We start from the raw sequence: 27209 nt of genomic DNA, 5'->3' as shown, positions 1-27209 counted from the left end.
TAGTTTCTATTGTTTTATGTGTTGCTGCTTTGGTAATTTCTCGATGAACTAAAAGAAAAGATATAAAGAATTGTAATAATAAGGAACATCACAAGTAATTATCAAGAAACAGAAAACCTTTCTGTCTTTCTGATTTTCTAATAATAACTGCCAGAACAAACTGGTTCATAATGCAGAGGAGCCAAACAAGGTGCCACATCAGACAGGTAGGCTGGTTCATGGAACCAGCTGGTTTGTGCCAATGCCGATATGTACCTCGAACCCCCAAGCCCACCCATGTGACATCAAGGGAAAATAACAAAATTTTGGTCCTTCAACAAGGTTTTCCATTCTTAGTCAATCAGTTCTTCAACCCGGTTTTCTTCAGTCCCAGTCCGGTCCATTACTGGACCTCAGCCAGTTCAAGCTCTGGTTTTGATAACTTTGATTTTACCTCCCTGAGAGAGTAGCATGTTTATACCATATCATAAATTATTTATTCCTTCCATTGTGAAATACAAAAAAATATTCCTAGAAATCTGCAAAAGAATTCAAATTTAGCTCATAATAAGAGGAATAGGAACACAAAAAATGCTTCACCTCAAGAATTCCATTAGCTTGTGAGAAGACCAGAGGGCTGAAATGAAAATCACTAACTAACAAGGCATATAACTTACATGCTTACAAATAAGTCTCCAGATAGAGTCTGGTGTGCACTTAAGATGCTTAATCATGCTGAAGTTTTTCACAGTGACTTTCCAAATAATGACCTTATTGCACAGGTAAATCTACAATGAATGTATGGTCAATGAACTGCCTCAGCTGCTGTTACCAAAACTTTTTGACATTACCACCAACAGCTAACTCAGTGAAGGTTGTCCCTTTTAGTAAGTTTATTCCAACATCATCATCAATTATACACCCAATCTCATGAAGACTTTACCTTATCTGCTCAGAGCTTACTGACCAGGAAATAACCAACACAACTGATATATATCTCTGACATAAAAAAATCATCTGCAAACCCTCTAGTATGTCAGCAAACATACAATATGGAGAATATGCAGACGTATTCTAAGTTGGTAGTCATGCAAATAGCCTTTAGTTGGTGCAGTTTAGAAGTGCAAATAACCCATAATTACAAACCTTCTTAAGTGTCATTTGTTCCCACCAATGTAATGGCCATTTAATGCGTACACCTTTCATGCTTGTCTGTGGGTTTGTGGTTGGCCTGTCCCATTTGGATGCACTATATTAGCAACAAATGGAACAAGTCGTTTGTAGTCTCTTTTTCTTCCTGGGCCATATGTATCAAGCACTCGTCCAAGTGCTAACCTTGTATTCTGCAGTGCAGCCTCCCTAGAAGAAAGCTCAATATTGCTTTGTGCAACAGCTGCATTAGGCAACACACCTCCAGAGCCACCTGAGTATTGCAGTGGACCATTGCGAGCTTTGAAGGAACTTTGCGCGGCAAAAGCAGTAGCTGTTTTCTCTTCATTAGGAAAATGCCCATTTTCTGAACTCCCCATATCAACTGGGTAGCCTGGAAGGCTGCTATAACTTTGTAAAAGAGATTCAAGAACACTTAATGCTTCCCAACATAGAGTGCTCTCCACCAACTGGGACACAATCGCATATACTTGTGGACTTTGTGCTGCATCCATTGGAGTGTGCTGAAGAAGGGCTTTGAGCATAAGAAAAATTACTGGCTGATATTCTACAGGACCCTTCTCTAGAATTCTAAGCAAATGCCCAAATGCAAGAGCAGAGTATCGAGGAAACCATTCCACACAAAGGAGAGGAGATACACGATTCAACAGGTCCTCGATTGTTATTATCTGACCTTCAGCATATGCAGAAAATACAGACGCAAGCTCAACTAGACCTTTGGCCTTGCACCAGTGTGAAATGTTCATAGCAACAGAACAAGCCTTCTGATATTGTTGCTGCAGTGGAGACTCGAAACCCAGAATGGGGTCCTTTTCCTTCTGAAGTTGTAAACAGAGCCAGGGAAGCAAACCAACAATATTCATGAGCAGCCTCGTCTCAGAATCACCAAATATGCAATCACATGACTGAAGCGTTATTCGGGATAGAACTTCAATAGCTGAAGCATGACTGACAGTAGACATAAGGCCTTTTAGTACCAATGGCTGAACTCCTTCAAAAGCAGGAGCCTTTCCTGTTTCTGCTCCAGTTTCAGCATTTCTGTGACTGTCAAAACCTTTTGAATCCAGCCTACCTAAATCCTTATCTTGCTGGTTGCTTTCAAATTCATCTCTAGGCATGTTGGATAACAACACATTTTCAGCTGTTTTGTCTCGAAATGATAATCTGTCAATTACACGAGCCAAAAGTTCTAAAACTTGTGTGTACGCATGAACAAAATCAGTATGCATCATAGCCACACAACCCCAGAACAATTGTGGGTATAGAATAACCTTCTCTGGCTCCATAATCTCAACCATTACTTGTAAAGTCAACAATATCTCCATAATGAAACCCAGAACTTGTGGAGTTGGGTTGCTAAAGCATCGATGCAAGCATCTCAACAATGATACACAAGTATCACTCGTTACACTTGGGCGTAAAGCACGGTATATTTGATGAGAGCGACAAGCCAGATGTCTGGAGGTGCATTCCACAGCCCACTTTAGTGCCTCTGCTCCCCAACGCTCCCGTAGATCACCTTGGAAAAATATTGCATCAACAACACTAAGTACAAGTGCAGATAATAATGCAGCACTTGGAAGTTCTGTGCGAGTTAAAGTCATGTCCTCATTTTCCCACATCATGCTGCCTTTCTTTGACTGGACATATTTAATTAAGCTAACTACTTGTTGTTTATACTCTCCTTCACCATAATCCCCAACACCATAAAGCTCAAGATGCCGCCCTGCAAGTGAGTATAGTAAGTTTACAAGAAGATGCTGGCAATGCTCAAGTACAATATCTTCTGAGCTATCCATAGAGACAAATGTGACATGAAATAGCAAAGGAAGGTGACCACGAAAATCCTCATCATTTTCATATGCTATTTCTGCTAAAAGTACTAATGCTATATCAGCACGGGAAAGCCAGTGATGGTGACCCTGTAATGCAGATTGCAATTCTCCAGCAGTCACAGCAGGATTGCTAGACCGAATTTCTTCTAATGAATTTGGAGTGTCAACAAAATAGTCACCACTATCTCTTGACAAGTGTCGGCTTTTGAGGCTACCAGTGGAGCTTCTCACACCCATTAATGGGCCCGACATATTCATCAAGGGGCCAGAACCTGTAAAGAGTTGTCCAGATCTTCCTGTATGCAACTCAGACATACTGTTAAGAGGACCAGACATGCTACGACCTGTTGCTGTTCTCCAACTTAGACTACCACTAGCATTTCGAAGAGGACCCTCCAAAGAACTTCGAACCAATAAAGGAGACATATGAGGTTGCTGATCTAACATCTGCATTGGCATTGGGCCTTGTGAAAATTCTAACACGTGATTAACGTGGTCAGCCTCAATAAAGCCATCATTTGGCCTCTTCACTTGTTCCATGTGATCCTCAAGCATTCTTTGTGAAAGCTCATATACCAAGTGATCAATTGTCTGTTGTTGACATATGCGTGCCAGGTATAAACTTATTCGCTTAGCTACTGAAAAGTAGGTTTCGAAAGCACCACTAATTTCACCGGAGGCATTTGAGTCACAGTCCTCGATACCTTTTGTTATCAGAAAATCAAGCACAGGAATAATGTTTTTTGATTTACTTGCTATTGTACTCCAGAGTTTCTCTATTTCATCTGGAAACTGGTCGCCATGACGTGACGTTACATAGTAAAGGCTCTTCAACAATCTCTCACTCCATCCCGATTCTAGAAGCGTAACAAAATTCAAATTTTCAATCCAAGGGGCCATGCATGTCAATACTTGATGTTGAGCAATGATATCAACAGCATCTAGTTGTCTTAGCATGATTTCCTCACACAGGAGTTCACTCAGCTCCGGATGCCCCTTTGCTAGCTTTGCAGAGAGTTGATATTGGAACTGTTGATAAGAATCTGGAAGACTGCCAACAACTGCTGCCCGATATCGACCTGCGCCTTCACCTTCTTCTGCCCACTCTCTAATAGACAGGGTCTCAAGCATTTGCAATGCATCATCTCTTATTTGTCTTGAGGGATCAACTACTTTGTAAAGTATAAGGCTTAGCAATCTCTGTGTTTCACATTTTGGAAGTTCTTGCCGCATGTACACCTCTGCCAGGACAGTAAAGTACCCATCTGCAATTGATGAATCCGAAGAGTAGCACTGCATAGAAGAAACACAAGTTATCTGTTAAACTAAAACATGCAATAGAAAAAGTCATTTCTAATGAAAGAACTTTCTGATCTAATAAAAGCCTCACCATTCATGAGATCAACAGCACAAAACATCACAATTTCAAAGAAATAGGAAATCTTTCCTATGAAAGTACCTGGTCTATACATGCTGGAAAAAGATACAAGTTACTTTGAAGAAGATTCGTTAGAGCTCTTTTTGCAAGTAAAAATCTAGATTGGCTTCCTCTCTGTCGATCCCATCCTCCAGAGCAGGACACCTCAAAAGCTCCTCCCACACCAAACTTAGAATTAAAAGGGGTTCGAGGATCTGCTCGTGAGTAACCAAATGGCATTCTTTGCGGTGGGTCCAGGAAAAAACCATTTACGAGGAAACAACACGTCCACTCATTTTTCTTGCTTGGTCATCAAAGCATGGCCCATACATAAGAGAAGCCATGGCATTCATGGAAACCCATTGGATTGATTCTACTTGATCATTAATGTCTTTCTCAAGAGAGATCCGTTCCACTGAACCTTTAGTACGCATGTTCAGTGTTGACTTGTAGCGTTCAATTTCACGCCGATAGTCACAGGCAGTCTCCTGAACCCAAGCATTATTTGTGTCATCACTCCATGATGAAAGAAGGTCAAATAAGCGCTTACGTGTTCTAGGGTCAAATCCTTCAGAATTGGACTTCACCATCTCTGCAGCAAGTGATCTCAACACAGATGCTAAAGCAAAACGCAGAGGTTGCGTGTCTTGGAAATTTTCCAATGGGGCTGACACAATCTGTTTCATGGTTTCCTCGATGAACTTTGAGAAGTGAATACGCAAGAAAGATTTGCGACTTAGTATGCCAGGCCATATATTCTCTGCAACCATTCGATATACATTTGCAACATGTACTCGTGAATCCTCACGGCGGATCTTTTGACTCTGCCAGTAAGGAAAAGAATTAACTCATATTCTGCACAATAAATTCACTCAATTATAACTGAATTCCCAATCTGTGTTCATCTTGCAAGCAGTAAAAAAATTATTTAATTTAATTTAAATCTAAATTATATTAGTGTCCACTAATGGCCAAAATTCGCCAATAGGATCAAAATGTACAAAGCAAAGTCAACCATTGTGAGTTCTAAACCATCTCTGAAAGAACTGCAAATGAACAAATCTAAAACTGTATATAGGTGGCACAAAAGACAGCTATAGGAAAAAGCAGGAAGAGAAGAAGAGATGACCAGAGAACCAGAGAATCAGAGGATGACTAAAAGAACAAAATGGGGGAGGATCCAAAGGGTGCCACGGAAAAATTACTAACCAATGTACAACATAGGGAAAGAAATTTACCTTCCATTTCGTTCTAGGTTCTATTTCAGAACCAACTTCCTCCAGAAAGGACGCAAGCTCACTAAACATGATTTCACAGACCTCCAAATGTGAATGGCCCAGAGCTAAAGTAGAATAATACTGCACAAAGTTTAGCAATATCATCAAATAAAATATATTGTCATTTTAAAGATAATTATTAAAAAGTTTCATAGAACTCCAATACTACACAAATTGGATGTGGATAAAGATCAAGAGATCCTACATTTACATAGATTTAGAGGGTTAAGAATTTTACAGCTCCAAAGAATTAAGTGTATCTATTTATAGAAATTACAGTCCATTTAGCAACGTTTTATTGATCACGTCATCAATATAACACCAAGCACATACAAGAACCCATTTTTTTTAATTTAGAAGCTAAAAAAATGTCAAATATTTAAATTACTAATAATGTAGCTACAAGTGTCTCGTTCAACTAAGCACACTACTTTTATTTTCTCTTTTTTCGAGAGAGATGCAAAGAAGAAATGATTGGGTAAAGAAACCAAAGAGTAATACCAATCCAGAAACAGTACAGTTAAATGTTTCACTTGCACTTACTATTTGCATTTCAGAACCATTTTTTAGTGAAGGAAAAATCAAATGATATAGCTCTTTGGCACTTGCAAAGGTGCCACCTTCACTACTGTCTGGTGGGCAAGAGCATGCAAACATGGAATACATGTGCCATTGTTCTAGCTTGTTCTCGGTATCATGGGGTTGCATTGCCTTTCCACCCAAGTCGGATGGCGTGATTTGGGCAAGACGTTGTGTCACCTCCAACCTGGCAAAAATGGCATAAATTAATAAGCACTCTAAGTAACAAGACATCTGAATTTCTAGCTCATTATCAGAATGGAATAAATTCATCAAAACCAAAATTCACCAGTCAATTTGAGTCTAGTTGAGTACTTGTTCAGAAGAAACATTTAAATGAGAGTTTCATGCAACAACATATAGAAACTAATACTAGTCACCATGCACGTCATACAAACTGACAACGAATACAAACTAGGGCAAGTGCAGGAAGGATGCAAGGAATGCAGTGAGAATGAGCCCGTGATGCAGCTGACTACTCCATAGGAGAATAACGACCTCTTTTTCTACTAGAAATAAATAACCATTACCCTTACTCACATAATACAAGCATATCACTCAACGTTAAATAAAAAAACCATAAAGGCCATAGATAGGCCCATCCCAAGAAAAGAGATGGAAGAATTCAAAGCGAAAAATCTAGCCCATGATCAAAATGGGGTAAATTCTTCAAAACCAATTTATCAGTCAATTCGAATCTAGTTACTAATTCCTAAGAAGCATTTCCTAAAGTAAACCAAGATATTCATGGAACAACACATAGAAACTAATAGTAGTCACCAGGCACATACTACCAACCAATAATGAATATGAACTTGACAGGTGCAGTATGGATGCAAGGAATGCAGCTGGAATGAGCGGCAAGCCCATGATGCACATGTCTACTCCATAAGAGAATAATGACATTTTATTCCACTAGAAATAGAAAATAGACCTTCAATAACCTAATACAAGCATATCACTGACTCACACACAATAAAGGATCTAGAAAGGCCCATCCCGAGAAAAGAAAGCAGGCAGAATCCACTCGCTAAAAACTAGATTCCTTTCTTTCTTTTTATCACCATGAACATATTTTATAATGTTCAAAGGAAAAAGAAGAAAAATGGAATGACAGTCAAGAGAACCATGCTTATCATTTATCATCCTTTCTATTATGAAGCTGCTCAGTTATGAATCAACTAAAATTAGTTTTGCATGTATCATTTGATGTCTATGTCTGTCAATTGAAATGGTCATTCAGTGAGTCAATATGTTTTGAGTGTACTTGATATTTTTTGTATAGAATTTTTTGTAAACATAAATTGTACTCAAACCCCACATTTGCAGACATTAAGTTCGTGATATACCCAATTTCATAAATTGCTAAAGTGTGGCACAATTTTGTAATTTTGGCATTAGAAACAATTTTGGGCTTGTTACCCGCCACTTGTGGGTAGTGTATATAGGAGAAATTTTTTCTCCTAGATGGTCCTCAGCCAGCAGCCCCTTGCAGCGACCAAATAGCTCAATGTGCCATTATCTATGCCGCCTGAGCCAGCCATGTGGTCCTTCACCCACTTGTTATGATTGTGTATTTGAAGGTGGGGCTCCCGACCCCAAAGGTATGGCTTCTCATTGGTATAGTTGAGGATCAAGTGGTTGATCCTCGATGGAGTGAGGGATCATGTTGTATGTGACATTGCTGGCAAAGGGACTGCGAAAGAGATGTGGGATGCCTTGGCTACATTGTATCAACGATCTTCCAAGCAGCGGAAGATCTACTCGGAGGAGCAAATGAAATCCACAAGGATGCAGAAGGGGGAACGCATTGATCCGTTCCTATCGAAGCTTTAGGAGGTCCGAGACTCGTTGGCAGCTGTAGGATCAGCGCCTCAACCCACCGAGATGGTGAGGTTGGCCCTAAATTCAGTCTCAAAAGAATGGCAAGTATCTGTCCAGAGTATCCTAGGCAGAGAGAAATTGTGGCTTGGGAAGGGATGTGGATCGCTCTTCAACAAGAAGAGATGAGGCGAGACTTAGTTAAGTGCAAACTTGACAGCAGCAACAATAGTGGGACGAAGTTCAAGAGGAGGAAGAGAATGCATCCCTTGCATCAAAGGGGCAGCAGGAGCAGCAAAGGTGGAAGGACGTCTCAAGATCAAATGTTTCTAGTGTGGTGAATTTGGTCACTATGCTACATAGTGTCCTCTCAAGAAGAAGGACAAGGACAAGAAACATGATCCATGAGCTGCAACCGCTAAGATCGAGGAGGATTTTTCCATGATTGCCCAGATACCTCCAGCGGAGAGGTGGGGTGATCTAGTATTGTAGTTTGAAAGAACTGCAGATGAGCGGGATCCTTGAGGAGTCCACCTCTTCGATCAATACCTTGCAATGGGAGCCCATATCAGAAGTAGCAAGATGGACTGGGTCAGTTGATGCAGAGGAGTGTTGGAGTGATAGTTGCAGTGGCTAGGAGCGCTAGAGTCTAAACAGCACAGAGCTAGTGTTGCCAGCAGTGCAGTTGGCACAGAGCAAAGTCAACAGCAGCGCAGTAGCTTTAGTGACAGCGTAGAGACTAGCAACAATCAGAATTCCAACAGCAGATGCATTACGCTGAACACCTTTGGTTCAGTATTTTGGATAATTTTACGTTGTTGTTGCAGCAGTTGGAGAGGGTTGCAGTGCAGATGCAGAGTTGGAAGTGGCAGGGTCAGCAGCAGCATGGATGCAGCATTTGTGTAATATTTGGTGGGTAGAGATGACAAACATCAGCAGCGCAAAGAGAGATGTTACAAAGAAGGGTGATGCTTCAACAGGTTGCATTAATAGAGCACATTCCTTGCTAAGTGAGAGTGTTGATTTCTGGTAGCATCGAATGTGCTCTAAGCCTCAAAATTTGCAGGAAGGCTAGGACACATGTATTCCAGAATACCCAGAAATCGTTTTGGGAAATTCCACCCGGAGAGGGTTTTATTAAAATAATTAATTATTTTTAGTGAAGGCCTAAGTCTAAACTTAGGAAATTAAAATAATTAATAGGCATTAATTAAACTAGGGGTGAAACTTCTAGAGGAAGACGAGGATCAAAACAAAATGATCTGAGCCATTGATTAGAATCTAATTTGGATTGTTGGTTAATCAACGAGATGATTATAAAAAGAGGCTTGATGGGCATTTCGAAGACACATCGAGTGAGAGATCAAAGATCAATTTTCTCAAGAGAGCAGCGCAACAGTTGCCAGAGAAGGTGATCGAGGATATTTCTTGCAGTGAGGGGCAAGGATAATTTTCCGAAGGAAGTTTTCCTGATCGGAGAGTGCAAGGCAGAGAGGGCAAAGAGTAGTCCGGAGAGGTAGCGCTAGGCCACACAGAGACAGCGTAGAGCTATGTTGTGGCAGCGCAGAGCTTCAGAGGGAGTCTGTATTTCTGCTGGGGAACAGTCGGGATCTAGTGCCGGAGCCGAGGTGTGAGATCGGGAGGCCAGAGGGCCGAAGTTTCCAGCAAGCAGAGGATCAAGAGGAGGTGCAGCACAGTCCCAGCAACAGTGATGCAGTAACTGTGTGGGTGTGATGTAGTACTGCGCAGAGGCTCATCTCCAGCGCAGATCAGTGTCGGATTTCCCAGCGACAGGATGAGATCATCTCACTATCTTTCTGTCTAGTTAGATCTTTGTATAGGAATGCCAGTTTGGGCATCCGAAGAATTGTACTCATAAATTACTGCATAATAATACAAACCCTCAGCTGTTGCACCAGATTTCCCACATTGGGTTTTTCCGAGGACATTGGTCCAAAAATAATGGTGTCACTTGTGTGTTATTTATTTCTTGGTCAGATTCTTGTCTCCACCTATTATTTAAAATTGTGAAGGTTGCAGTTGTATTTACTTCGATATTTACAGTGGAACACAGTAAATAACTTGCATGGATTCATAAGTAGGAGAAGTAATATCGATTTGCTGCAGTAGTCATCTGGGGATTCTTGAATTTTCACAAACACTAGACCAGATATATGTTTTGTTGTGAACATTATTAGTCAATTTCAGTTGGAGCATCATCATGATCATTCGATAGCTGCCAAGCATATATTAAGATATCTACATGGCATTATACATCACTGCCTAAAGTATGAAAGCAAGGAAGTCAAGTTAACAGGTTTTACAGATTCTGATTGAGGTGGCAGTGAGACTAACGGAAGAAGCACTACTAGTGGGTGTTTTAGTTTGGGATTTGTCATGATTTCATGGATGAGTAGAAAGCAAGATATTATTTCTTTTAGTAGTGTTGAAGCTAAGTATGTGGTTGCATGTGAAGTAGGAAAGGAGGTTGTATGGTTGAGGAAACTTCTGTCAGATTTGTTTGAGAAACCTCTAAGTCCTACTGTGATAAATTGCGATAATCAAAGCAACATTAAGATGTCTAAAGATCTCGTGTTCCATGCAAAGATGAAGCATATAAAAAATAAGTACCACTACATTAGAAGTTTGGTACAGGATGGGATCGTGAAGCTACAGTACGTCTCGACCGATGAACAAGTAGTTGATGTGTTAACAAAGTCTCTTCCTAATAATAAGTTTGAATATCTGAGAAGCATGCTTGGCTTGGTTGATATCACTAATCTTGTTAATGATAAATGTTTGGAAGAGATTTGAGGAGGCATCTTGTGTGACACAAAATGCCTAGGAGGAAATCTGGCTAACATATGTGTTGATGTCTAGTTCCCGAAGTAAGGGAGGGTGGCATTGGTCATAGAGCTCTGACCTTGCATTACGCACCTAGTTCCTTGGGTTGATAGTTAGCAAGTAAGCCTAATGGTACCTAGAAAGGTTGAAAGCTTTAGTCCATCTTAGTCCAACCTAGATAGACTGCCCTGGTCAAGAATCTAGTTTGTGGCACCGTGTGTGCCTAAGTTCTTCATAGTTCTTGTGTTTTGAGATCTTCCTTGTACTTGTGTATACATGTGTAAATTATGAATACCTCCCTAGTGAAGAGGGAGTGCTAAAGAATGTAACTAGGTTCGGTCTTCATGAAATGTATTTATCAAAGAATAAAAAAGAAAAATTTATTATTATTACAATGACTAATTAAAGCATGGGTTTCATGCTTGGGTCATCATTTTATAGGTTAAGGTCCTCATTTAGGACTTCTAGGTTTTATATTGAGTCATTAGAGCCATTGTCCATTTAATGAGACCCTACCTGGGCTTTTGAATCATGTAAAAAGAATTATTATTGAGTCAAATATGTAATTTGTCACCTCCACAATAAGTCGGCCCTTGGCTCATGAAGTCGGCCTACAAGAGGACAATTCGACCCACAAAAGAGGCTATATATACAAGTGCAATTTGATCTATTTGCTCACCAACTCAATAAGTTCAATACACAAGAAGTGCAGAAAAGTGCAAAGTTCAAGAAGAAGAAGGAAGGATTGCAAGTCGAAGTTTCTGGGCTCTCTCTCTCTCTCTCTCCTCTCCCTCTTATGCGAAGTTACTAGGCTATTTGCTGGGTCAAAGTTCTACTGCTAGGAAAGTCGAAATTTTGGATTTGCTAGGTCAAAGTTCTGCTACTGGGAAGGTCGAAGTTCTGGATTTGTTGGGTTGAAGTGTTGTTGCTACAGTGTCGGAGATCTAGATCGAAGTCGCTGGAAGGAAGCGCTGACTTGGTGGTTGGAGGAACTCTGTGTCTAGGTTGAAGAGTCTTGGATTATCTCGTCTTAACTACTGAAGGAAGAAGTTTGACTGGGTTTTCCCCTAGATAGGGGTTTTGCCTTGGCAGAGTCCCTACATCTTGGGTCTCTTGTTCTTGTGATCTTTATACACTCATAATTTGGTAATTGCTTGATGAAATATAATACAATAAAGAAGTAAAAGAAGCCAACATAATTCACAAGTAATTATCAAGAAAGAAAAATCAAGCCCTAATTCTACTAGCATTGATTTCTCAACACACCCTATCAAGAATAGATCATCCACACACAATACTAGGATGAGTGGCTCACCCCCTACCATCAGATTGTAGAGGTTGGAATCTTCCTCGTTCTTCATGAAGTCCATCTGCCGCAAATAGCTCTCAATCCAACCATACCATGCCCTGGGAGCTTCCTTGAGTTCTTATAGCACCCTCTTCACCTGTATACATGCATATCTCTCTCATGCATCTCAAATCCCTCTGGTTGTTCAATATATACTTTCTCTTCTATCACCCCGTTCAAGAATGTAGTCTTAACGTCCATCTACTGAATCTTCCATCCCATCTATGTTGCTAGAAATATCATGGCCCTAATAGAAGTGTATCTAGCCACTGGTGCAAAGGTATCCTCGTAGTCTATGCCTTCCTTCTACGCATACCCCTTGGCCACGAACCTAGCCTTATACTTCTCCATGCTGACATTTGTAACATACTTGATCTTGTAGATCCATCGGGAGCCTAACACTGACTTGTCCATAGGTCTAGGCACGACTTCCCATACATCGTTAATCATGATGGAGTTGTCCTCCTGATCTAGATTTAAACAGGAATGCAACAAATTACAGAGATAAACGTAAACACAGAGATGTAGCGGAGATAATACTTCATTTCATTAATGTAAAATACTGAAATATGCTTACAAACAAAAATGGAAATAAACCAGCTAGGGCGATGGTAGCTTATCTCTGAGAAGAGATGTGACAGCTACATGCCTCTGAACTGTCTTACAATGAGGCTCAAGGGCCTTTTTACTATTGAACAATAAGAGCAAACCCTAAACAACCAAAACCCTAACCCGAGGAGATGTAAAACCAAGAGTTTATGGGCCCCGTTGGGGTGAGTTGGACAACCAACTTCCCGGGCTCACAACTTAGTCATATTATCTTCGTTTGACATGCATGAGAGCCCGTTGGAAAGATCTCTACGAGGACTACGACGGAAAAGACGGTTTTAAACTAAAAATTGTTGGTCGTAGATTTCCCAAAAAACGTCGTTTAGGGCCTCAAAACAGCTATGGAAGTTTAGGACCCGAAAAACTGCTAAAAATAGTAAACTATGCTATAATTAAGGAAACTGAAAAACTGGAAGAAGCAATGGTGGGCTTCCAAGAGGAATTGGTGGGTGGCCACCATTATCCACTTGGATCATTCCTCCCCCCTTAGGAAGCAATGGTCCCCATTGCGTTGAGTTCCTCCATGAGATGAGGGAACTTCTACTGAACTTGGTCCCTGGTGAGCCACTTGCCCTGGTGAAGGAGTTGGCCTGCTTGACAACTCGATACAATTGGATATTCTGCTGGCGAGTGTGCTTGATCTATGAGTCCATGATCCGATCAGTTGCAGCTTGTTCCATGCAATCTAGATTTAACTCTGTGTGTGTGAGTTGTTCTGCAATGTCGGATGTGTCTAGTAATGGTGGAAAGTATGCCCGAAGGTGGTCCACATTGAACACTGGGTGCAAGCCAAGGAATGGGGGAATGTTGAGCTCAAATGCAATGTCTCCCACAGCCTTGGTAATGGTGTAAGGACCATATCGGAGTGGTCTGAGTTTCCGATAGGCTCCGGTAAGGCATTCATTTTGCAAATGCAACCAGACTTTGTCGACCACCTAAAACTTGTGTGGCACCCGATGTTGATCATGTCGCTACTTGTACTTGGCATTTGATTTCTCCATAATGTCATGGACCTTCTGGCAAATATGTTGGATGTGCTCAATGAAGTTGTTTGCCTTATCTATTTTGGACTGGACATGAGCCGAATCCACGTGAGTAGCTGCAAATGGCATGGCCACATCAATGGGACATAGTGGCTGGAATCCCAAGCCCACCTGAAAAGGGTTGTGGCCAGTCAAGTTGTGGAGAGCCTGGTTGTAGCTGTGCTGAACATAAGGGAGGCTCTCGTCCCATGTGTGTGGATGCTTTGAGTTGTACATGCACAGAATGTGTACGATCATCCTGTTGACAACCTCTGTCTGACCATCAGTTTGAGGATGGAAGGCTGTGGACTTAGTGAGTTTGGTGTCCAGCATCGACCAGAGATTGGACCAAAATGTACTAAGGAACCTACTGTCCCAATCTGAGATGATAGACTATGGGATCCCAAAGTGTACCCACACTCGTTCAAAGAAGAGTTTAGCAGTGGCTTCTGCTGTGATATTCTTCTTGCAGGCCACTATAATGGCCATCTTCGAGAACCTGTCAACGACCACAAAAACACAGTCATTTCCATGCTTAGTGGAAGGAAGGCCTGACATGTAATCCATGGAGATGGATTCCCAAGGTCGACTAGGGGTAGGCAGCAGGGTATAGAGGCCTTGCTTCTTGATGGTCGGTTTGGCAATGGCGCAGGCAGTGCATGATCTGATGTACTTCCCGACATCCTGTTGAAGATTCGGCCAATAGAAATACTTTTGCAATACTGCCACTGTTTTTTCGACCCCGAAATGCCTAGCAGCCCGGCTGTAGTGTGCTTCCCAAATCATCTTGGCACGCTCGCTTGAAGGAACACAGAGGTGACCCAGGTGGCATAATAGGGCATCCTAGAAGTGAAAATCTGGAACATGCTGACCCTCCAAGAGTGTCTGGTATGTGTGGCCGAATTTCGGGTCACTTTTGTAGAGAAGTGGCCAATTAGAAGTCTCGTTCCCACAAGAGTTGAGCACGAAGGTTAACGCCATGATCGGTGGTCGACTGAGGCAATCTGCAACATTATTGGTGCTGCCCTTCTTATACTTGATATTCAAATGGAACTGTTGCAGGTATGTGGACCACTTCTGATTGCAATCATTCTGCAATTTCCCTTGGGTCTATATGAACTGCAGGGGTCGATGGTCTGTGTGGATGACCGTTTCCGTCCCCAAAATGTAATGCTTCCATTGTCGACAGGCCTGCACAATGGAATACATCTCTTTGTCATAAGTGGGATACTTCCGGACTGTGTCTGAAAGTGTCTCACTGTGATATGCCACTGGATGCCCTTGTTGAGTAAGGACTGCCCCAATAGCATAGTCAAAGGCATCTGTCTCGACCTCAAATGGTTGTTGTAACTCTGGTAATGCAAGAACTGGTGCCGAGCAGAGGCGATCTTTCAACTCTATGAATGCCTTCTGTTGAGATTTGGACCAAAAGAATTTTGTTTTCGCTCCTCGCTTGGTGACTTGACTCAAGGGCCAAGTGATATGAGAAAATCACAACACAAACCTACGGTAGAAGTTGGTAAGGCCTACAAAGCTGCGAAGCTCTGTCAGAGTGGTTGGAGATGGCCAATCCCGAATGACTTGGATCTTAGCTGGATCCACATGCACCCCCTGTTCATCAATAAACAGGAACGCAACAAATTACAGAGATAACCATAAACACAGAGATGCAGCGGAAATAATACTTCATTTCATTAATGTAAAACACTGAAATATGCTTACAAACAAGAATGGAAATAAACCAGCTAGGGCAATGGTAGCTTATCTCTGAAAAGAGATGTGATGGCTACATGCCTCTGAACTGTCTTACAATGAGGCTCAAGGGCCTTTTTATTATTGAACAATAAGAGCAAACCCTAAACAACCAAAACCCTAACCCGAGGAGATGTAACACCAAGAGTTTATGGGCCCCATTGGGTTGAGTTGGACAGCCAACTTCCCGGGGTCGCGACTTGGTCATATTATCTCCGTTTGACGTGCATGATAACCCGTTGGAAAGATCTCTCCGAGGACTACGACGGAAAAGACGATTTAAAACAAAAAATCGTTGGCAGTAGATTTCCCAAAAAATGTTGTTTAGGGCCTCAAAATGGCTCCGAAAGTTTAGGACCCGGAAAATTGCTAAAAATAGTAAACTGTGCTATAATTAAGGAAACTGAAAATTGGAAGAAGCAATGGTGGGGGTCCAAGTGGAATTGGCGAGTGGCCACCATTATCCACCTGGATCAACTCCATCATGGCATCCTGCCACAACTAATGTTCTACAGCCTCATCATAACTGGAAGGCTCCCTATCAATGACTTTTGTCACCAATGACTTGCACTTGTTTGGCTTTCTACGCTCTCTGGTGCTCGATCTAGGAGCTCCCATGAAATCCTATGCATCCTTCAATGTCTGGAGCACCTCTCTACTTCTTCCATTAATGGTAGTTGGAGCCTCCTGCTCCCCAACCTGCCCCTGCTGCTTCGTCTGTTGAGATCTCACAAGACCTGCTATATCAAAGCTATTGCTCGTGACAGTAATTGTACTAGTACTTTGTTGTCCTTGTGACTGCTTTTTAACCCTTGGAACTTCCATTGGCCCCACTCTGATCATCTGTTGGCAACTCGCGAGATCTCCAAAAGGCTTTCTCTTCCTGGAACTTCATGTCCTATGTCATGATGATCCTCCTGCTACTAGGAATATAGATCATGTATACCTTGGACGTTTTGTGGTAACCAACAAAATAGCCCTTCTCTGCAATCTGATCCAATTTGGTGCATTTATTGTCTGGGACATGAAAGTATGCTATGCTGCCAAAGATCTTGAAGTATCTGACCTTAGGCTTTATCCCTGTGAAGACATCCTCTGGTGTTATCTTCCCCAACCCTTTGTGAGGAACCCTATTCTATATGTACATTGTTGCGCTACATGCCTCTACCCATAGAAACTTAGGCATATCCTGGTCATATAACATTGACTTTGTTGCCCCAACAATCATTATGTTTTTCCGCTTTGCAACCCCATTCTATTGTGGTTTGTATGGAGTTGTCCACTCCCCTCAATGCCCTCCTTCGCACAGAACCCTGTGAAGACTTTATCAGTGTACTCACCTCAATTGTCCGTCCGAAATACCTTGATCTTTTTACCTGTCATGTTCTCCACAAAAGCCTTAAACTCTTGGAAGCAACTGAAGACCTCGTCCTTCATCTTCAAAAAATAGATTCAAGGTCTCCTAGCGAATTCATCTATGAAGGTCAGGAAATACTCGAAACACCTGAAGGCTGAGAGATCTAGTGGACATCAGGCCACAAATATCTTAGTGTACTAACTGAAGCACACCATTGGCTCTAGTGCCACTCCTTGGGAACGTTGCCCTTATGAATCCCCAAGTGCGGACCCCTTGCATATATCATCGTGTTTAGCGCTCAATTCCTCAAGCACATATCATCGACAAAATACATAAGCAATGTTAGCGCTTCTATTTACTAGAGATTATTTTTCTTCAGAAATTTAATTCGACAAATAACGATTAATTCACTACTTCAATTTTCACAAATAACTACAGGAACTGAGAAATAATGCACATACAAAATTATTGACACCGAGATTTTTGGACAAATAGTCCCTAGAAAAACCCCAATGTGGGGAAACCAATTCTGCAGACAAGGGTTTTATTATTATTAATGTTCAGCAATTTGAGAAATACAACAACCTCTTGCTTTTCAATAGCAAAGCTTTGGCAAACAATTTTCTCGACGGGAAAAATCAACTGGAAATGCAAGTTCTCTTCAGCAAAATTAACTCGGCCTCGCTCTACCTATTTGCCCCTCCTCCTGCTACCTGCACTAGTGATTGGAAATGTGCACTATTGGCTTTGGGATATTATTTTAGCCTCCAGAAATTAGTTCTGGCAATTACACTATCTCCCGCAACACATTGAGGCCACTCGCACCTCCTCTGTTAGCTAATTCTGACACTGGAAATCGAACTGTAGCCTCTGCAACTCGCACTAGGTAGATTGGCAATGTGCACTAGCTCAATCGACCTCCATTTTGCACAACAATTTAGCCTCCTTTCCTCCTCCGAATGACTAGAAAATATTAGGAGAATTTCTCTGGAAATTCTCTTCCCAAACTCTTAGCTAAAACCCCGTTGTTGGTGTCTCCCTCTATGCCCTTACTATCACTGCAAATCGCACTGCCTTAGTGATCTCCAAAGCGCCATCAATTTGCTCTTATAATTTCTCGTTGAGTGATCAATGGCCACGATTCAATCACAATCAATGGCTAAGATCATCTTGACCCCATCAAATGACTTTTCTAGAAGTCTCTAGAGCAAAATCATTTTTCCTCAACTACCCTGATTCAATTAACCAATTTTCCTAACTTGGACTTAAGAAAATAATTAATAATTGGATAATTAATCTAATTGAGGCATTTTCTTTAGAAATAATTTATGGGTCTTGTAGATAATTATCCTCTTGTGTTCCTTCGCCTCATAGACACCATAGAACACTTGTCAGTTGCTACCAAAAACTAACAGAAAAGGTACCAGAAGACCAGCTACTAGAAGTTCCATCCTTTTCACGCTTGTGTTGTAAAAACACCACTATGAGTAGACTAAAAATAACATAACCTTTTGGGCATTCATGAATCCAGGGTTGCGGTCTCCCCATCATAGTGCCCGGGTAGCTTTGTGTGACAATGATTTGGTGGCAAGGTGTTGACCTGGTAGCCTCATCTATCTGTAGATTGTTTTCCAAGTCATCATACACCCTTGAATGACACCATATGCTTTGTAAAGGGAAGTTTTGATTAATTTGGATGTTGCTTCTGAGACTATCTCACTCTCCTGCACATAGTTTTAAAAATCGGAACGGGTGACTGGACCGATCCATTGCTTCTGAGACTATGTCACTCTCCTGCACATAGTTTTAAAAACCGAAATTGGTGACTGGATTGGTCCACCTAATAAACTGAGTTTCAAACCGAAACCGTTCATACCAAGACTGGTTAGATCTCAATGAACCAGTTTCAAAAAAACACATGAAATAATTATTTTTTAATGAAAAAAATGTTTTTAAGATTTAAAACCATGATTCCAAACCAATAGACACAAAATATGCAAAGTTTGCTCATATATATACCATGTAAAGGTGAAAATATCAAAATGGCACCAAGTGCAATACATATCAGCAACAAAATATATAATCAATGAGGCTCTAAATGGCCTCTAGAGTCCAAAAACAAAGCCTACAAGCTATGGGGCCACTGGCCTACTACAAGTCTACATATATGATATTAGTAATCAACATTATCACTTGAAACTTTGAAAGTTGAAACTTCTCATCATGATCAAACTTAGTTGGTTGAGTCTCGACTCCCAAACTTTGCAACTGCTTGAGTCACAAACTTCTTTGCTGGTTCAGTGACTTGAGTCTCAAACTTCTGAAGGTATTCTGCCCTAATATGCCCTATTACTTCATTTGGTGCTCCACATGGCTTTACATGGCCTCCTATCCCAACCAAATGTTGCTTGAACCTGTTAATACACCCTCCTTCAATATATTTTTGGAAATATTTGCAGATCATTTTGCCATCAATCATATCACAATGAGTCCATGTAGTATCCTTGGCTTTTGGAGGCATGGTGGCTACTATTAGCTCAAACTCTCTATTGTTCCACTACTCCAACAAAAATTCAACACTCTCCAAGCTCCCAATGAAACTCACAAAAACTTCAAATGAGATATGCGAGGCAAATGAGGGGGTGAGCTCCTTTCAAAGGCATGGAGAGGGTGTTTTTGGAGGGAAACAACCCCTACTTTCCCTCCAAAACTAAGTTGCATTGAAACAGATACAGGAATGGGTATGGATACGAGGTTTGAAACAGATACGACAAATTTTCAAAAAAACTGGATACTATACAGCAAGAAATGCCACATATATATATATATATATATATATATATATATATATATATATATTAAAAGATAAAAATTTCATATTACCATTCATATTTTAGAATCTAGATTAGATCTAAAGACTAAAAATACATAATCAATTATCATCTATGATCTATCATGATTCATCATCATCAATTCAGCATAAACATTGTCATCATCATTAATGATTATTATAACATTCATGATTCAACATATCATCAAGTTTTTGTTTCAAATTTCAATCATCAAGTTATCAACATGACAAGTTACACCATCATTACCAAAATTAATAATGCATACTAATTACTACATAGTACAAAGTACAAAATGAACTATGACTGGCAGTCTACTATCATTATTCATAATTCATATGGTTGTTCAAAAGTTTAAAAGTTAAAACACCATCATAAATTACATTTACATATCATCAAATATGTCTTCATTCATGCCACTAGAAGGTTCCACATCCTCTCTAGAAGTGGGACTGGGAACATTGCTGCCATGTCCACTTGAAGATCCACCTATTGGTGACTCCGCATCAAACAAATTCATATGAGACATGGCATTCAATGTCATATCCAAGTCAGACAACTCTAGTTCCACGTCCCATAATTTGGTGGGCCCAAATTTGTATTCATCTCTCTTGTGTGATAGAAGGCGAAGGTTTGAATGAACATACACTAGTTTCTCAGCTTTCTTAGAGCCCAATTTGTTTCGCCTCACTGAATGGATGAAGTCATATGTACTCTAGTTCCTTTATGCTAAAGAGGAACTAGCAACCTGTGACAAGATCATGATGGCCAATTTCTGGATATGTGGAAGTGCCCCACCATAGAAGTTCCACCACTCAATTAAACTTAATCTGGTCTTGTCCCTTATACACTCAATATCACAACCCCAACCCTCTGATCCCACAAAATAAGAAATCTGTGCACGAATCCGAAGCCCAATTACGGGATCTACAAAAAGCTTTCTAAAAGCATTTTTAAATCCTTCTGCGACTTCTAGGTCTTTGTTTGGTGCAGTTCTTTCTAGATCACTTAGCAACTCTGCAGCATAATATTTTGGGTTCACTACATAGGCTAAAAGGTGCAATGGGGTGGTCATCTTGTTCCACCTTTTGGTCAATATATCTTTTACTTCTCTGTAAAAGAATTCATCCGAGTCATTCTCTTGGCATTTATGACCAACCTTATATTCTCTAACATGGAATCAATGCCCTCATACACCTCTCCCAAATTAGGCATATCTATGTTAAACATACGGAGCAAATCCATAATTGGCTTAGTAAATGCCAAGAGGTACTCCACCCTATCCCACCATTCATTATCAACAACCAACCATTTCAGTGCTTGTGCTCTATCATATTGGGATTGCCTCCATTGGTTCCAAAGAGAACTGCATACCATTGATTGTAATGCATCTTTCACCTGCATAAGCCTTGTTAAGACTATGATGTGAGAAACAAATCGAGTCTCGGCAACCTGCAAGTTCCAAATTGCCAATGTTTCAAATTTCAACAAATTAAAAATCATAATTTGATTGAATAACTATTATGATTCACAAATCATGATATTTGATAACCCAATTTAGATATTTGAATTTGGAGTCAAAAATTAGAATTTACGAAATAACTTTAAAGTATACGTACCTTAAGGAGCTCCAACTTAGCAAATTCCCTGAAAATGCCTTGGGACGTGTGGTGGTTTGTGATAAAGACTTGAATTTCTTTTGCCTCTTCAAAATAACTCAAATCCATTCAATTTGCTTCCCCATCTTGCTCAACATGAGGTTCATTGAATGTACAGCACAAGGGGTCCAAAAGATGTGTTGATATTTGCCTTCAATAATTAAGCCTGTTGCTCTATACATCGTTGCATTGTCAGTTATTAACTGGACAACATTTTCAGGCCCCACCAATTCAATTGCTTCAATTAAGATGTCAGCAATGAATTGAGAATCTTTCATCTGTCCCTCACAATCCACTGCCTTCAAAAGCATTGCCCCTTGTGGGCTCTGAGCAATCACATTGATCAAAGGCCTATTTCTTTAATCTTTTCATCCATCAGAAATGATGGACACCCCTTAAATGCGCCATGAATGACGAATGGGGCTTAATTTAGCCTCCAAATCTAACTTTTCAGCACTCAACAATGTGGTGCGTACCTTCTCATATCCAGGGCTCTTGTACCCTCTTGGGACTTCATTCACTGTTTTTATCATCTTTGCCTAGTAAGGAGATTGCACAAGGTTAAAGGGAAGATCATTTGCATAAATGCATTGGGCTATAGTTGCATCTATTATCTCTCAAGCGTCATTATTAAAACTTTTTTCAAGCAGTCCCAAATTTGAACGCTTTGAACAAACAATTCCATGAGAATGAAGTGGAGGCTTTGATGAAGATGCTCCCAACCTTGTTGGGTGTTTTAAATGGGAGGCAGGATTTGCCTCATTTGCTTTAGCATCTACCTCACCTTGTTCTCTCTGATATTTTGCAAGTTTTGCCTTGCTTAAACCATTTCCATCTATCCCATTCTCTTTAGGTGGGCCACTGCATATTCGAACCCCATTGCCTTTTAACCCAAGAAAATGTGCTTTAACCCGTGTGTATGATCCCTTATACTCCTTTTTACACTCATTGCAAACCCATGCCAATGATCCCCCTCCTTGGATCTTCCCAACAATAGTTACATATTTCCAAAGTGGTGACTTTGGATCAACTTTAGGGGCAGATTCATTTTCAAGTTCCACTTCATCTGCCTCATGAATGGCTAAACTTGAAATCACCATGAATGATGAGGATGATGTAAATGAAACTGCAAAATAAAATTGACAAATTGACAAATATGTACATTTTCTCTTTGTAATGTAAAACATATTTTTTAAAGAAATAAAAATAAAAGATGTACTTTTGAGTCTTGACTTTTATTGACCTACTTATTGTGGTCATTCATTGGAAATAAATAAAATTATCTTATAGTATCTTACACTAATAGATACCATGCCTTCCCTTTAAGAGAAATGAATAAGGTTGGTAATATTCAATTTTCATTACAACATGAACTTTGAACTTTGAAGCCTCTCTGGACTCTGAAGCCTTATGGTAAACAATGACAATATGACATCTTTCTGGAACCATATGGTAATCTCTGACTTTCATTGCAATATGAAGCCTCTGAGAAGACTTATGGTAATGTTTCTCTAAGTTGTAGCCTGGGATTGAGAGGACATCTTTTGATTCAGTCAAGTCCTTTATGGAAGAGTTTTACCTCCTAATTAAAGCTCTGAAGTTTGCTAGTCTCAATAGTTATTGTCTCTAACATTGTTATGCTATTCAGTGTGTTGTTTATCATAATGCAGGTGGGATAATCTGACTAGTATATATCTTATTTGACCCACATGCTTCCAGATCATATGCCAGTGTGAAGGATTGTTTCTCAGGCATCTCGTATTCGCTAGCTCAAGATGACTTTTATTTGCTTGCTCAAGATGCTTTTCACTGTATAAGTTGCGACTAAAACCTCAATTTCTCACACTCGGCTTCCTTATTTATCTGTGGTTATCCTCCAATTTCTTCATTTACCAAAATGATCTTGTTTTCCTATTGAAACGGGAACTACTAAGAGAGTTGCAGCGAATTGCAACTAACCTATTGATGTCAATGTACAGCTGTTGCCAGAGTTCTTCACAGATTTAACATTTGTATTCTTTGTTGAATTACAGTCATCTGACCAAACAGAAAGCTCAGTCCTCGTAGGAAACATAGTGTGAATTATCTTTTCTGAAGATATAAATGTCCATTTTTTGCTTCTAACTTTCTGAACATTGAGCTTCCTAGAGTGAAAAAAGTCCCAAAATTTATTGCGCTTATTTAATATTTAACTGATTTAATATTGTCCATCGTTTCTGAAGTTTGGGAGCATAAGTTATAACTGACTAAGTTGGCTCTCCAACGGCAGCAATAGTCGAGCGGCAGAAGTCTCATCTCTACGTCGCAGCAGCAGCCCCTGCAGCAACCTCCGGCGGCAGCAGTCTCGACAGAGGCAGCAGTGGACTCAGGCGGCAGAGGCAACAGTGGACTCGAGCGGCAGAGGCAACAGTCAACTCGAGCAATAGAGGCACCAGTGGACTTGGGCGGCAAAGGCAGCAGTCGACTCGGGCGACAGAGGCAGCGGTGGGCTCTCCGACGGCAGTCGTAGGGTAAATGTATAAAAACTTAAAACTTAAAAATTAAAACATAAAAAAAAATGTAAATGTGTAAATGGTTAAAGATATGAAAAAACAAATTCCGTTCCCGGCGTTGGCATTCATGAAAATACGGGAAACATATTTTAAAAACCCCACATCCATTTCGAAATAACCAATACGTATTCCCAATTTCCCTAATCTGTTTCAAAATTGGAAAACCCTCTCAGAAACGGCGCACATTTTTCCCCAAACGTTTCAGAATTTTTGAAACGGAGCTGATACATTTCAAGGCTGTTTCGTACGCGTTCATGTATCCGAAATGTCCAACGGCAGATTCGTGAGGCCAGGGCAGTGTTTCCGGCAACTTAGCTCCAAAATACCCAGGAAGCTTCCAAAAAGAGTCTGTGTGGGTCCATCACCATCTGTCATGGCCTTGGCAATGAACCTGCCGGTTTATGACGGAACCGGTCGGTTTGACCAGTTTCTGGTTCATTCCGGTCGATTTTTAAAACTATGCTCCTGCAGTATCTCTAGATTTTGTGAGAGGAAGTAGTTTAACAGTTTAGTATCAAGGTTTTGCTTGCAGGTTGCTAGTTTCAGAATTTTGGCTTTGAGCCACAAGCAACTCAGCAGTGTGCCTATTGGTGCTGGGTTTTGAAAAATGACCCTTCTTGTACTTCTATGTATTATTAATAAATGTTAGATGTATATTTCAGGAAGGAGAAAAAAAGTGCCACACTAACAGCCAAGCCTGCAACCAAATCAATAATCCCTAGCAATGGTACAATGAACCATAAAACATTGACACAATTAAACAGTGCATTACAGACAAAACAAGAAATTCAAGAAAGTAACAGCTATCAGTTTAATTAACAATAAAAAGATAAGTGAGCACAGGCTATTTTATTGAAGATTAAAATTGTAGTCCTCGGAGCATATCTCTTCTTATATTTTAGTCTACATCAAATAAGGGCACTGCCCAAATCCATATTTTAAAAACAAATGTAAGAGAGCATTTTACTTTCTAGGATATATATTGATATTTTAATCAGTAAATTCAATGTTACTTGGATCTTTAAAAGGTCATAAACAAATTGAAAGCATGCAATTTCAAGTCATATTAATAATGCCATTACTCAACTTACCTAGCTTCCTGCACAGCATTGGGACACAACTCTGCAGCATACTTTACGAGTTCACTGAGACAACGAGCCCAACGACTCTTGTCATGACTCTCCAAAATGGATTGAAGTGTTACATCTGATGAAACTGGATCCAATTCTCTCCTTAGGTCATACCAACGGCCTGAATCCCAGTAGCACCGTTGAACAATGTCATCCTATGAAAACCATTCACAGCAGGGTGCAAGGAAATGATAAACATCTCTTAGTAAGTAAATGGTGCAGCAATAGAACAAAATATTTCTGCATGAAAGTTAAAAAAGAACTCTATTGATGCTATAGTACCACTTGATACAGGAACATTGTTTGTTTGTTAAACAGGCTGGATAGTATGATAATAATAATTAGTCAAATGAAAAACTTTAAATAAATACTGTATTGAATTCAAAGAAGCTTACCCCCGTCTCCTCAAACACGTCTATCACAAAAGTTGGTTCTGATTCATTCCTTAATTTCTTATCACCATGCTCATTCAGAGAATATGTTCTTGTATCATTTTGCAATGCGCGTACACAACGTAATAGTTCAAGCGCTGTGTGTCTAATTTGGACATCAACAGAACAAAGAAATATGAGGCCAATAGCATCCATTCCCGAAGCCCTGAATTCATTTGTTTCTCCAAAACGTCGTGCAGGGGAAGACATATAGACTGCCTCACTGAGTTTGTTAGCATGCTTAACATTCTTGCCATCATAGGATAAGCTCTCTTCAGCTAGGCACGCTCTCCAGGAATGCATAAGTTGCACAAGGCGTCCCAATGAATTGTGTATAAGTAAAGGAAACTCATCTGGCAAACGAAGAATGAAATTAGCCATTCCTTTCATTACTGCAAAGCGACTGTGAGGAAGATACCTAACTGTACGAAAAAGCACTTGGATTGCTTCTTCACGAACACCAGGTTCAATACTTATGCCATAAACTGGAATAATTTCTGTCATTTTGTCACTTTGGCCAATATCCTGTATCAAATGTGGTATGCATTTCAAGGCCCATCGGAAAACTAGCCAACCCTGTGCTTTTTCTTTAGTGAGTGGATCTGTCACCATATCAAATGCAGACAGAAAACTTCTGCCATTAAGACATTGATTGTTCACAAGTAACAAAAAGCAATCCATATTAAAGTAGAGAAGAGCAGTTATTTTATTGCTACAAAAAGTAATGAAAAAGGGCTATTTCTAGAAGCATGTATCATCTATAGAAAGATTCAAGAAGCCTACCAATTTCACATGCAGAGAGTTACACAGCATTAGTAAAATGAACACTTACATCCTTTAAATCATTATCCAGTTGAGAAAAATACCATATGAGCTTGTCAAATAAACACCTTACTGAATGGTTGTTAGTATGATAACTATTGAAAACAATTACATATTTGCGGGAAAATATCTTCTACAAACATGCAAAAGAACCCAATATAATGTGAAGGACATTGAACAAAAATGTTTTTCCATGACGTAAGAAAATATTTCGGGAGTTCCAAGTTTTTATTACATAGGTTTGGGATGTTTGATAAGGGTCATAAATAGAATTGGATACCAGTGCATCTATCTATAAGAGATACAACATCATAATATCATTCAAAATTAAAGACATGAACAAGCACAAAAGAAATAACACAGTAAAATAAGGAAGGAGGTCTGCTAACCAAGCAATAACAACTGAATATAGATTGACAATGTTTTCATGGTGCAACATTTTCTTCCATACTTTTCAGTTGAATCCAAAGTTGGTTGATTTATATATGCAAATTGCAACTGGTATGGATGTGTAATTTCCCAAATTTTTGCAGTAACTTGTGATGAGATTAGGAGTCTCCAGAGCTTATGTCAGCAAGGTTAGCGGAGTTGGATTACATTATTGGTGGGCCCAGAGGGTTTTGGGGAGTTTTATGGGGTCTGACTGAGATCGCTTGCCATATTTCACCATCACGATCAGTTCCACACAGTTCACACTTGGTTTCACTGCATTCCAGCGATTCCCGTAAAACGTGGTTATTAACAAACATATTTTAAT

The 27209-nt window shown here is 40.1% G+C and overlaps 1 pseudogene across 1 annotated transcript; it reads right to left on the bottom strand.

The window, feature by feature from the left end:
* Positions 1-617: 617 nt before the first annotated feature.
* On the bottom strand, positions 618-26326 carry LOC149250255 (uncharacterized; annotated as a pseudogene). Its single transcript, XR_016266818.1, has 6 exons — positions 25595-26326; positions 25161-25354; positions 6222-6444; positions 5640-5759; positions 4444-5225; positions 618-4277 (listed from the first exon to the last, which is right to left on the bottom strand). The product of XR_016266818.1 is annotated as an uncharacterized LOC149250255 (transcript).
* Between the last annotated feature and the right edge of the window lie 883 nt (positions 26327-27209).

Source organism: Pinus tabuliformis, chromosome 7, assembly GCF_031772625.1.
Source record: "Pinus tabuliformis cultivar Carrire ecotype Pingquan chromosome 7, CPIR1, whole genome shotgun sequence".
NCBI lineage: Eukaryota > Viridiplantae > Streptophyta > Pinopsida > Pinales > Pinaceae > Pinus > Pinus tabuliformis.
Note: the sequence above shows the minus strand (reverse complement) of the source record. Positions and strands in the feature narration are given on the sequence as shown.